At 31.8% G+C, this 11,207-nt stretch overlaps 1 pseudogene; it reads left to right on the top strand.

Annotated features, from left to right (window-relative positions):
- Positions 1-8,244: 8,244 nt before the first annotated feature.
- Positions 8,245-10,874, top strand: LOC125418482 (protein RETICULATA-RELATED 1, chloroplastic-like; annotated as a pseudogene).
- Positions 10,875-11,207: the final 333 nt, after the last annotated feature.

The following is an 11,207-nucleotide window of genomic DNA, read 5'->3' as shown; positions in this document are numbered from 1 at the left end:
ATGCCATTTGGCAGCAATTGATTTGCTATATGCACCAAATTAGAATCCTGAATAATTTCTCTAACGCTATGGATATAAAAAAATTTAATTAGAATTGTAACTCAAATTACATAGCATATTTGTGCCTACGAGAACACAAGTACGAGAACACAAGTTCAAGTCATGGAAAAAGAGATTTTTGAGTAGTATGTAATTAGATGAATTGTTCAAAAAAAAAAATTAGTTTTTATTTTTTAGAATTTAAATTATTCTTAAAACATGATCTACTCAAAAACCAAAAATAAAAATAAAAATACCATCTATTCTTTTTTTTTCTCCAAGCCATCTAACCAGCAGCACCATCTGCTTTCCCTTAACCTAAAAAATAAAAACCTAATCAATTAATTAAAAATTTTGTTAGTGATGTGGCATTATTAAATGGAGTGCCATGTCAGATGTCATGATAAATGAAAATACAAGACATGCAGGCAGATAAATTAAAGTGTGAAAAAAAAAATGATTAACCAATCATTTTAATCCAAGCCAATTTGTTTTGATTAGATATTTTCCAAGTTTTTGGATTGGATTAATCTTAATAATCCAAAATGCCGATTTGAATCAATTTTAATAGTTAGGTCGGTTTGAATAAATTTTAAAAGATAAAAGTCCAATGATAATTCAAATTAAACGTATTAAAATATAAATAATTAATAAATTATTGTTTTGTTTTATAATATTTATATTGTTTTGCATTTTTTGTTTAAAAAATTAATTATAGTTAATTTATTTTTAATAATAATAATAGTCAATAGAAGGCCGATCTTACATGGAGGATCGAAAAGATTTCACCAAGAAAATAAATGGAAGGCCGATGTTGAATGAAGAATGGAAAAGATTTCACTGAAAAAATAATAGAGGATGGAAAAAGGGTTTTGAAAGCTTATTATAAGAAATGTCTAAGGCGTTTTCCTTATCAATAAAATAATAAATAAAATAAAATAAAATAAAAATGATGAGAGTTTTCACCCTAATATTAAAAAACAAAAATGCCTTTACGGAATAAAATTGGCTGGGATATAATATTAATTTTTCAAAATAATATTTTATTTTTGAACGATTAATTAATTGATATTAATTTCATATTAATTAGAGATTTAAAAATCGTGCGATTTGTACATAACATAAAAAAAGTTCCACATAAAAAATACGTCCAGCAATTCAAAATTTTATGCATATATATAAACAGAAGAGGATATAGATCTCTACGAAACTATAGCATAAAATAGGTTCCTCTTTGGAAAAAATTACTTATTCCTCTCCTTGGGAGTTTTTCATGTGGGGTTTTATGTATAAAATGTTGTTATTAAAATGGCAAAATGTTGGTATTGGGGTTTTATGGTATAAAATGTTGGTATCAAATTGCCGGGGCTTTTCAGTTGTAAAGTGTGTCCCAAAATGCAAGTAATTAAGTGTGTCCCAAATTGCAAATGCATCCCCATTGGGTCCCAAATGGCACCAAACTGTCAAATAGTTAAATAATCATATAGGCGTTGGGAAACCGTATAATATAAATTTAAGGTCTGTCTTCAAATGGGCATCGGGAAGCCGAATAATATGGAACTAAAGGCTCATTTGCTATGCAGTATTGTATTAGATTAGATTGTATTGGATTGTACTGAAATATGTCATATTATACCTATATTGCGTTTGGTACTGAATCGTATAAAATAATGCATTGTTTGGTATAATAATATATTGTATTGTATTATTTTTTATTATTTACTATTTCATAAAATTATTATTATTAAACAATAAATATTATAATTTATGATAATAAAAATAAATATTAAAAAAATAAATAATTTATGACACACACAAACACACACACACACACACAAGTTTAATAATCAATATAATTTTTCTATTTTCTAATTTTCATAATTTGTTTACTCACTCTTTCACAGAATCTCTCTCTCTTTCTTTACCTTCACCCAAATTTCTCTTCACCACTCTTTCTTCTCTTTCTCTCATTACCAGATTACAAGGAAGGAAAAAATAAAATAAAATTTGCGGCCATTAATTTGCAGCCAAATGGGTTGCAATTTCTCTTCAATTTTTATTTTTTATTTTTTTGTTAGATTGTAAGAAGAGATAAGATGAAGGGATGTGTTTAATCAACATCATTTTCTACTGTCTTTTTTATATCATGCATCTTGAAGAAGAAAACAAGTAAACTTAAAAAAAAGAAAATAAAAATTCTTCCTTCCAAACACCCAGTTGGGAAAAAAAAAAAAAAAAACCTGATGAGCTGGTGAATTGGTAGAGGCATGAAAGGTAGAGGCAAAGGTGAAAGCGATGAGGCATGAGGGACAGAAACATATAAGCATAAAAACAACACACAGATCAGATGGTTTATTGAAGACAGGGAAAAAAAGGGATGAAATCGGTGAAGATCTATTGAAGAAGAAAAAGAAACAAAGAATCCAGAAACAAAAATCTGTAGAAGAGAAAAAAAAAATGGAGAAGACTTATAGAGACAGAGACCAGTGAGGGAGGAGAAGTGGCTCAGATTCGTTGTATTACGTTATACAAAGAAAAAGAGGAGTATTAGGTAATACACCATTAACTGTGTTAAAAACACGGAAGGGTATTACATAATATAATACCCTTCGCCTATTTTCACACGCCAAACATGGTATTACTTAATACATTCTAACCTAATACCTCCTAATATATCGTACTGAACATGTCCTAAAAGTTCGTCTACGAAAGATCTTTTGAGAAAGGTCATTTTCATTAGAGATCTTATGGATCTAACAATGTGTTATGGATCTAAAGGTCTGTCTTCAAATTAAAAAGTAATATGAACAAAAACATGAGAAATGTCTTCAAATTAAAAAGTATAAACAAAACAAAAGATAATACTATCTTGTAAAATTTGAATTTACAAAAGATAATATCTTGTAAAATTTCCCAACTGCGTAAAATTTTCCAACTGCTTAAAGTTGAGGATGGATTTGAATAAGATTATAGTGTCTCTAGTGGCCATTTTGTTGAAGTATCAAGGAAAGAATGTTTTTGCTTTTGATACACATCCTACAACTATGATAATCTTTTGTGTTGTTTTCGTCTGTATGGAGTTCTTATATTTTTTTTTCTTTCAAAAAATATAAAATAAAAAGAACTGAATAGTAACTTCATACAAGTCATATATAATATATAATAATATTATTATAATGATAATGAGGAAGTAGTATAAACCCAAAGGGGAAAAGCACAAAAACATGGATTGATGAAAAGTGTGATGAGGAGAGAGAGAGAAGATTGGATGGTGGTAAGAATGGCAATTTACCCCGCACATCCCGAAAGTCGTAGTACATCGCCCCTAACGGGGCGATTTTTCCCTAAAAAATCGGAATGATGGGGCGGGCTCGGGGCTTTAGATGAAAAACCGATTCGGAGCCAGGCCGAGCCTAAGGAATAAATACCCCGGCCTGGTAGATATATATATATATATATATATATATAATTTAATTTTTTTTATTTTTTATTATTTTTTATTTTTTATTTTTTTATTATTCCCAATTTAACAAAACATCCCTACCCTTGTAACCCCTTATTTCATTTTCTTCTTGCCCTGACACACACTGCTGCCATCTGCAGCTGCTGCTTAAGCCTTCACCGCCACCTGCTGCTCACCGTCGGCGCCACCTGCTGCAACAACACAGTTGAGCTCCTTGTGCTACTGGATCTCTCTTTCCTTCTTGTTTTTCTGTTCTTGTAAAAGTTTTCTCTGCTATTGCTCTAAATCAGACATTTTGTTCTTTACTTTTCCGTTTGTGGGGAGGCGTTTGGGGTTTGGGGTTTGCGGATTGGGATTGGGGGTCTGGGCAGCTGACATTTAGGAATGGGCGACCAGCTTGAGTTAGCAAGATGGAAAGCTGTTGATTTTCTGAAATTCTATTTTATTACTTTCCATTTTCTATTTTTCCTTTCTTCTAATTATTTCATTTTCTTACTTTTTATTTTTCATTTTTTATTTTGCCCCTATAACAAATAATTCTAATCCAATTTTTCCTTCTTTTTTTTCCAAAATAATAATTTTAAAACATTTCTTCTTTAGTGATTGGATCATAGCATTTCTTCTTTATTGCATTTCTTCTATTTATTTTTATCCTTACAAAATATTTTAATTTTATATTTTACATCCGATTCATTTATTGAATTATACTTGTTTAATCCCCTTTAATTCTATGAAATCTTTGTCTCCATGACAAAACTATTTATATATAGATATATATGCATTTGGTCACTGCGGCAAAACTGCCTAGAATATATAATTGTTTATTTTAATTTCCTCACACATTTGTCATCATTCAACGAAAAAAAAAAAAGAGCTGGCCGAAGTATGTGCATTTGTTTTTCTTTTTTTTTTTAGTCAGCATCATGATATTCTGTTAATAATTAAACATGATCTTGCTAAAACTCATTGCATTGTGGAAAACAAGATTGACTCTTTAGATTTTCCAAAATCATTCCTGCAAGACCATAATAATTAATTTATTTAGAAATAATATATATATATATATTAATTAAAAATAGAAAAAACCATTTCGTTCCACCTTCGTCCTACAAAATCTCTATTTTCGCTCCATATATAAAAAAATTAAAAAAACCACAGATGATAAATTTCTCATAGAAATAAAGATGATATTTTAAAAATCAATCTTATTTGGTTCTGTTGACATTCCTTAGATGGTGGTGGGAAAAGGATGAGAAAACTTACAAATGATCCTCAGAGCCACGTGGAACATTAGTTCCAATGAGAAAAGCTGGCCCCACATGTTAGAAAGGGAAGAATGTTCGTTATGCTTCCGTCGCAGATCCCGAAAGGCTGCGTAGGGCCGCAGTGACATTGTGGTAATGGCAAAGTTGAAAATAGTCGCGGAGACAAAGCGGCAATGGCAAAATCGAAAATACTGCTTTGGCAGTGGCAATTTGGGTTTTTCGTTGCAGTGGCAAAGCACCTCGTCGTCAAACTTGTGGCTTTGGAGGGAAATATTTACGGAACCAACCCGTACTTGCAATCACTTTTCCACTTCCAGGCCCACGAAATATATATATTTTAATAGATATTATATATATATATATATATTAATAGATATTTATCTACAAATTAATAAATATTTTAAAAAATTAAAATTAAAATAGAAAAGTTAAAATTTTTAACTGCTCTAAAAAAATTTACTTTGAATTTTAAAAAATAAATATATTATCATAAATGTTTATAAATTATAATAAAAAATTTATTAGCGGTTTGATAAATTTTTTTTCCACATAAATTATAAAAATAAAATTTATGATTAAATTTTTTTTACATAAACTATATAAACTAGATCCTCAAATATACACCTTTCTAATATAATAATACATTCTAGATTTAATAATAATACGTTTTCAATATTTTAATACCTCGTCTAATTTTTCCATTGACCATTTTCATATCAATTTGTTATTTTCACCAACAACATTTTTGTCATTTTGATGATTACTTTGATTGGCTTGCTACAGTTATGTACGAAGGATGGAATGTCTCACCATTTGATACGCATTATACCACTATGGTGTTCTTTTTTGTTTCTTTATTTGTCTCTGTCGTTGCAGCAACCGCACAGATAAAGAATTACCTCATCCTCAAAATCCAGATCACACTAGAATTATGTCTAAAACTAAGCTCTTTTCTTGGTGTTTCGCCTTGAACCGCTAAACATTAACATGTACAACCTGGGATTGAACAACTTTCGTCATTTATTTTTTGATTGGAAAAAGAAATGTAGTAAAAATTGTTACAAAATGCAATTTTTCACGATTTATAATTCTTAAAAATTTGTAAACAATCTTATGCATAAGCAGATGTTATCGAGTTTTGCAACAGTAAAAAGAATTTAAACATCTGGTCCCACATTGAATATCCAACAGCTTATTCAACGTTAATTAATAACCGTATGAGTCCTCGATAGAAAGAGGCACGGAAGAATTAGAAATTTTTTCTATGTGGTTTCTCCCGTATAGTATTTTCTCCCCGTAAAGTGTCAATGAAAACATACGCGGAGAATTAGAAATTTTATATTTGTTATGTATTGGCTCAGCTCACCGGAGAATTAAAAATTTTATATTTGTTGATTCACGCCCACCAAGATGTTGTGGAACCAAAATTTTATATTTGTTGATTCACGCCCACCAAGATGTTGGTGGGTTCCACAAGAATTGCGGGGCGTGAATCAACAAATATAAAATTTTTAATTCTCCGGTGAGCTGAGCCAATACAATACATAACAAATATAAAATTTCTATTTCTCCGCGTATGTTTTCATGTTTTCATTGACACTTTACGGGGAGAAAATACTATACGGGGAGAAACCACGTCTGAATCAACAAATACAAAGAATCAAATTTCTAATTCTTGTGGAACCCACCAACATCTTGCGGGGCGTGAATCAACAAATATAAAATTTCTAATTCTCCGGTGAGCTGAGCCAATATATATACATATTACCCAATCAACAGTTTATAAAGTAGCGAAAGAGTTCAGCGAATCTGATTAATCCATTTCCATACGAGTTTCTTATTTCTTGTGATGTCCAACAAGATTTTTGGGATTTTGATGGCCACTTTGCTAGCTTTGCTACAGTTGATGTACGGAGGAAAGAATGTCTCACCATTTGATACGCATTATACCACCATGGTATTATTTTTTGTTTCTCTGTTTGTCTATATCATTGCAGCAACCGCAGATATAGAATTACGTCAATCTCAAGATCCAAGTAACACTGGAATCATGTCTAAAACTAAGCTCTTTTCTGGGTTTTTTGCGTTGAATATGCTCGTACTTATCCTCTTTCCCCTTTTTGGCTGGTTCATCTTGGTCTTGTGTACTGCTTACTTTGCGAAGGTAATTTACAAATCATTATATGATTTACTAAAACAATTGTCATTTCGTGAAGTTATTCAAGTCTTCCTGACATGGGCAAGGGGAATGTATGGCCATAATCATCCCGGTCCGAATGGAGAAGACAATAATCGGCCTCCTGTCTAGTCTGACCTCGTTGAAGTTAGATATGAAATGTAATAAAACTATAGTTCTTTTAGGTTTTTTTGCTTTATCTTTGCTGTTGAGTATAATGGGCCTTCTATCTATGTGCGTGTGTGAACTAGTTCTTATATTAGATGGGCAGTTGGATGAAATACTATGAAGAAAAATTCAAATTGTGTTATTTTTGTTTAATTAATTATCTATTAAAAATGTGGTTGGTAAAATTTTTGAGTTACATCCAAAGTATCAGCAAATAAATGAATTCGCTAATATCTATATATATAATATTTTTTTGTTAAATGAATTCGTTCATATTTGCTAAAAGTAGGATTTCATATATATATATATATATATATACATGGAAATTTTATGGTGATAACGGTTCGTATGAAAACTGCAGTATTAATGACGATTTTTTATAGTATTAACGACGGTTTTTTAGAAAATCATCATCAATATTATAAAAAACCATCACCAATACTATGATCCGTATAAGCACCGTCCGCACGGACTATATATATATATATATATATAATATTCTTTTAAACGAATCCGTTAATATTTTGTAAAATTGGATTCCACTTAAACAAAAAAAAAAAAAAAAAAAAAAGGCAGAAAACACCAGAGTCAGGTGGCTACCTCCGAGTCGCCGTCCTGAATCAGTCAACAAAGGAAATAGGAATACAATTAAGTAGACGTGGCCAGTGAAACACTGGTTAGCAGCTCCCTGACCCACTAAATGGGCAAGTCTATTAGCCTTTTGGGAGACCAAGTAAAAGAAACATTTGCAAAGGCAGAGAGACAAGGTCGATGGTATCGTTGAACAGGTAATCCGCAGACCGGTGCAGAGAGCTCCTGTCTTTATGCTTCAGACTTTGAGTAACGGCTAAAGCATCATTCTCAAAACACACACGTTCGCAAGCAAATGCAGAAGCAATCTACAGCGCCTTCAAGAATTCGTTAATATTTGTCAACAATGCAAAGCTGACTGGGAATATTTTAACGTCAGCGTCAAATTATAGAGTAATTTCAAAATAATTCCATTATTTCAATCTCATACTGGCAGAGAGCTGGGTGAAGAAACAGGGATCGTCGGCCATGTTTGAAAGCTCAAAGAGTAATCCCAATAAACCCGAAATTAGGGATTTGCATAGAGGAAGATGAAGCACACAATGTCTTCTAAGGCCGGGGAGGTGATCGTAGAGCCGACGTTACACGACGGTAAATCTTTTGCCAAAACATATAAACAGAGCCTTAGGCTATCCTGTTTGGTTTTTGGGAAAGTGCGAGGTAAGTAAAAAAAAACAAAATAATAATAATATTATTATTATTATTAGTTTGATCTTTTATTGTTATCTATTTTTGATTCCATGGCTTTGTTGCAAAGGTGCTTTGTAGCTCCATCGGCTTCTGGTGGTGCGCCTGCGTCTTTGAGTTTGGGTCATGTTATGAATGGCCAGTACGGTGCGTTTGGTGCTGTGACGTTTGACTACAGGAAGCTCAATATGTCGCAGAAACAAATCCAAGTCCAGCCCTGAGGTTAGTGTTTTGTGTATATATATATATATATATATAAATTTTATTTTTTTTTAGATTTCTAAATTTATGAAATTTTAGTTCTGGGTTTGTTGCTGAGACTTTTTATAAGGGAAAGAAAAATGAAGAACTCAAGGCCTGAATTAAAAACTGTGAGAATTTTTATTTATAGTCTTAGGAGAAATGAGATTAAAAACTGTGAGAATTTTCATTTATAGTCCACTTGAGTAAAAATTAAATCTAAATTTCATGGTGCAGAGAGTAGAAAATCAATGAACTTTGAGCTGAATTGGTAATAAGAAAACTCTGTGTGAAAGGAATCCAATTATTTGATAGTAATATATATCTGTGAGTTTGTTTGAGTTCATATGGAAAACTGTTTTAATTCCAAAATCATTTCCACAGCCGGTGTAATTTATTTTATGGTATTGGTTGCATAAATGTGATAATTTTGGTAATTTTTGAGAGATCATGATCGGTATATCGTCGTTTAACTTTCAGTTGAATACTTTTAGCTACATTTTAACTGGAATATTTCCTCCAGGGATTGTTGAGTTCCGCTGAAATTGTAAAATTTGTAGCAATCAATGCCAGGCCAACCATACCAGTTTATTCCCCGTTCACTTCCTCAAGCAGTGTCGAGGGCATTAATTGGCAGGTGATTTAACAGGGCCCTAACCTTACTATTGTAGAATATTACATGTGAAGTCCATTTTTTTATCTGCTAAAGCTATAAAATTGCCATTTTTCAGTGTACCCTTAACTTTTTAACAGTTGCATGTTGAATATTTTGAGTTTCCTTTGAATTAATCCCACGGCATCGTTCTTAGTTCACAATATGATATGAAATACTTTTCTGTTGTGGAGGATGCTTGCAGATCCTTCCTTTTTATACAGGCTTCTTTTAGAGCAGGCTACTACAATTGGTTGCTCTGTTTGTTTGGAGTTTAAGAATAGGAAGGATAGGTATGTCTTCCTTTTATGACAAGGGATTGAAATTGTCTGGTTTTTGCATTGAAATGCTGAAGTAATTGATGTTTGCTTTACTATAGGGTAAAGCGAGAATGGGATCTTGTACTTGTTCATATGCTCACTGTTGCAGCATGCGATGCTATTGTTGTTTGGTTGCTTGCTACTTGTCGTTCATATGGGAATATATTCCAGTTTTGATTTGCAAAATACATTGCAGAAGCTCCCAAACAACATATTTGAAAGAAGTTATCCACTGAGGGAATTTGATCTACAAAAGAGAATACACTCTTTCTTCTATAAGGCTGCCGAGTTGTGTATGGCTGGGCTAACTGCTGGAGCAGTGCAAGGTTCTTTATCAAATTATCTAGCCAGTAAGGAGGATGGAAGGTATGAAGCAAAAGAAAACACTGTTTCTTTTGTAAAACTAAATAGTACTGATTAGAGTTTATCAATAAGAATGAAGCAACCATTGTAACTTCTCTGAAAGTTTAAATATCAAAGAATTTACCCTGCAAGCTTGAGAAGCATTGGTTTATGAACTTAACAAAAAAATTATTGAAGAACTATTCTATGATGGATGAAAATATAATAACTTTTTTGTTGTGCTGTGAGTATGATGTTTAGATGCTATGTTTACATATTTCAAATATAACACTCTCTGGGGAATGTCATGAATTTGGAATAGAGTTATGGGTTTAAGAAAAGTTGTTATATGAAAAAAAACGTGTTGCCCTTGATAGTTGTTTTCAGTGAAATATTCGACTTACTTACCATAATATATTAAATTGGTCAAACTAATTTTGTTCTTTGCAATTGTTAACTTGTTTGGCAGGTTATCTGTGTCAATACCAAGTACAAGCACTAATGCACTTGGTTATGGTGGCTTTCCTAGGACTTTATGCTAACATGAGATATCAGCTTTTATGTGGATATGACAGAGCAATGTTCAACCACTTTGATGTCATTAGAGTGGTGCTGTTTTTCAGCGTAGCATTGAGGATTTTCTCTATGAAACACTTATTGGCTGCTTATATTTGCTACATATGTAAGACATTTAAATTGGTTTCCCACATTTTTGGTCTGACTCTGCTAGGGGCTTTTCTCGTTTTTATTTTTTTTCCACCTTCGTGATCTTTACTGTTTGGTCTTCTAATGATATGTTATTCTTATGGTTTCATCTGAATGATTATGCGTTGGTTGTCCTGATTTTTCCTCATTTCATATTGACCATCTTCACTATCAATATGCTTGCCAGGTTTTTTTTTTTTTAAATTATATTTTTATTTTTTTTATAAATTTGAAAAGTGGGTGGGATGGTTATGATTTTACCTGAGCACCGCACTACTGGATCGATCTAGGTTCCATAGCTAGCACTATTGGAATATCAGCAGGGGTATGCCAACTTGGTAATTTCTTTTTTGTTTATTTATTTGTTTGTTTCTGTTTATTTGTTTTACTTTTCTTGTTACAACTAATTGAGCAATTTACTTTTGGTTAGAGGGAGATGGTATTTATTTATTTATTTATTTTGGGTTTTGTTTCATATATGGCTGTGTCTGAATTTGACTTGGGGGGTATTTGGCTCTTGATTTAGTGGAGTATATATCTTAAAAGGGTTGTATTCCTT

This window comes from Ziziphus jujuba, chromosome 12, assembly GCF_031755915.1.
Source record: "Ziziphus jujuba cultivar Dongzao chromosome 12, ASM3175591v1".
Classification (NCBI taxonomy): Eukaryota; Viridiplantae; Streptophyta; class Magnoliopsida; order Rosales; family Rhamnaceae; genus Ziziphus; species Ziziphus jujuba.
Note: the sequence above shows the minus strand (reverse complement) of the source record. Positions and strands in the feature narration are given on the sequence as shown.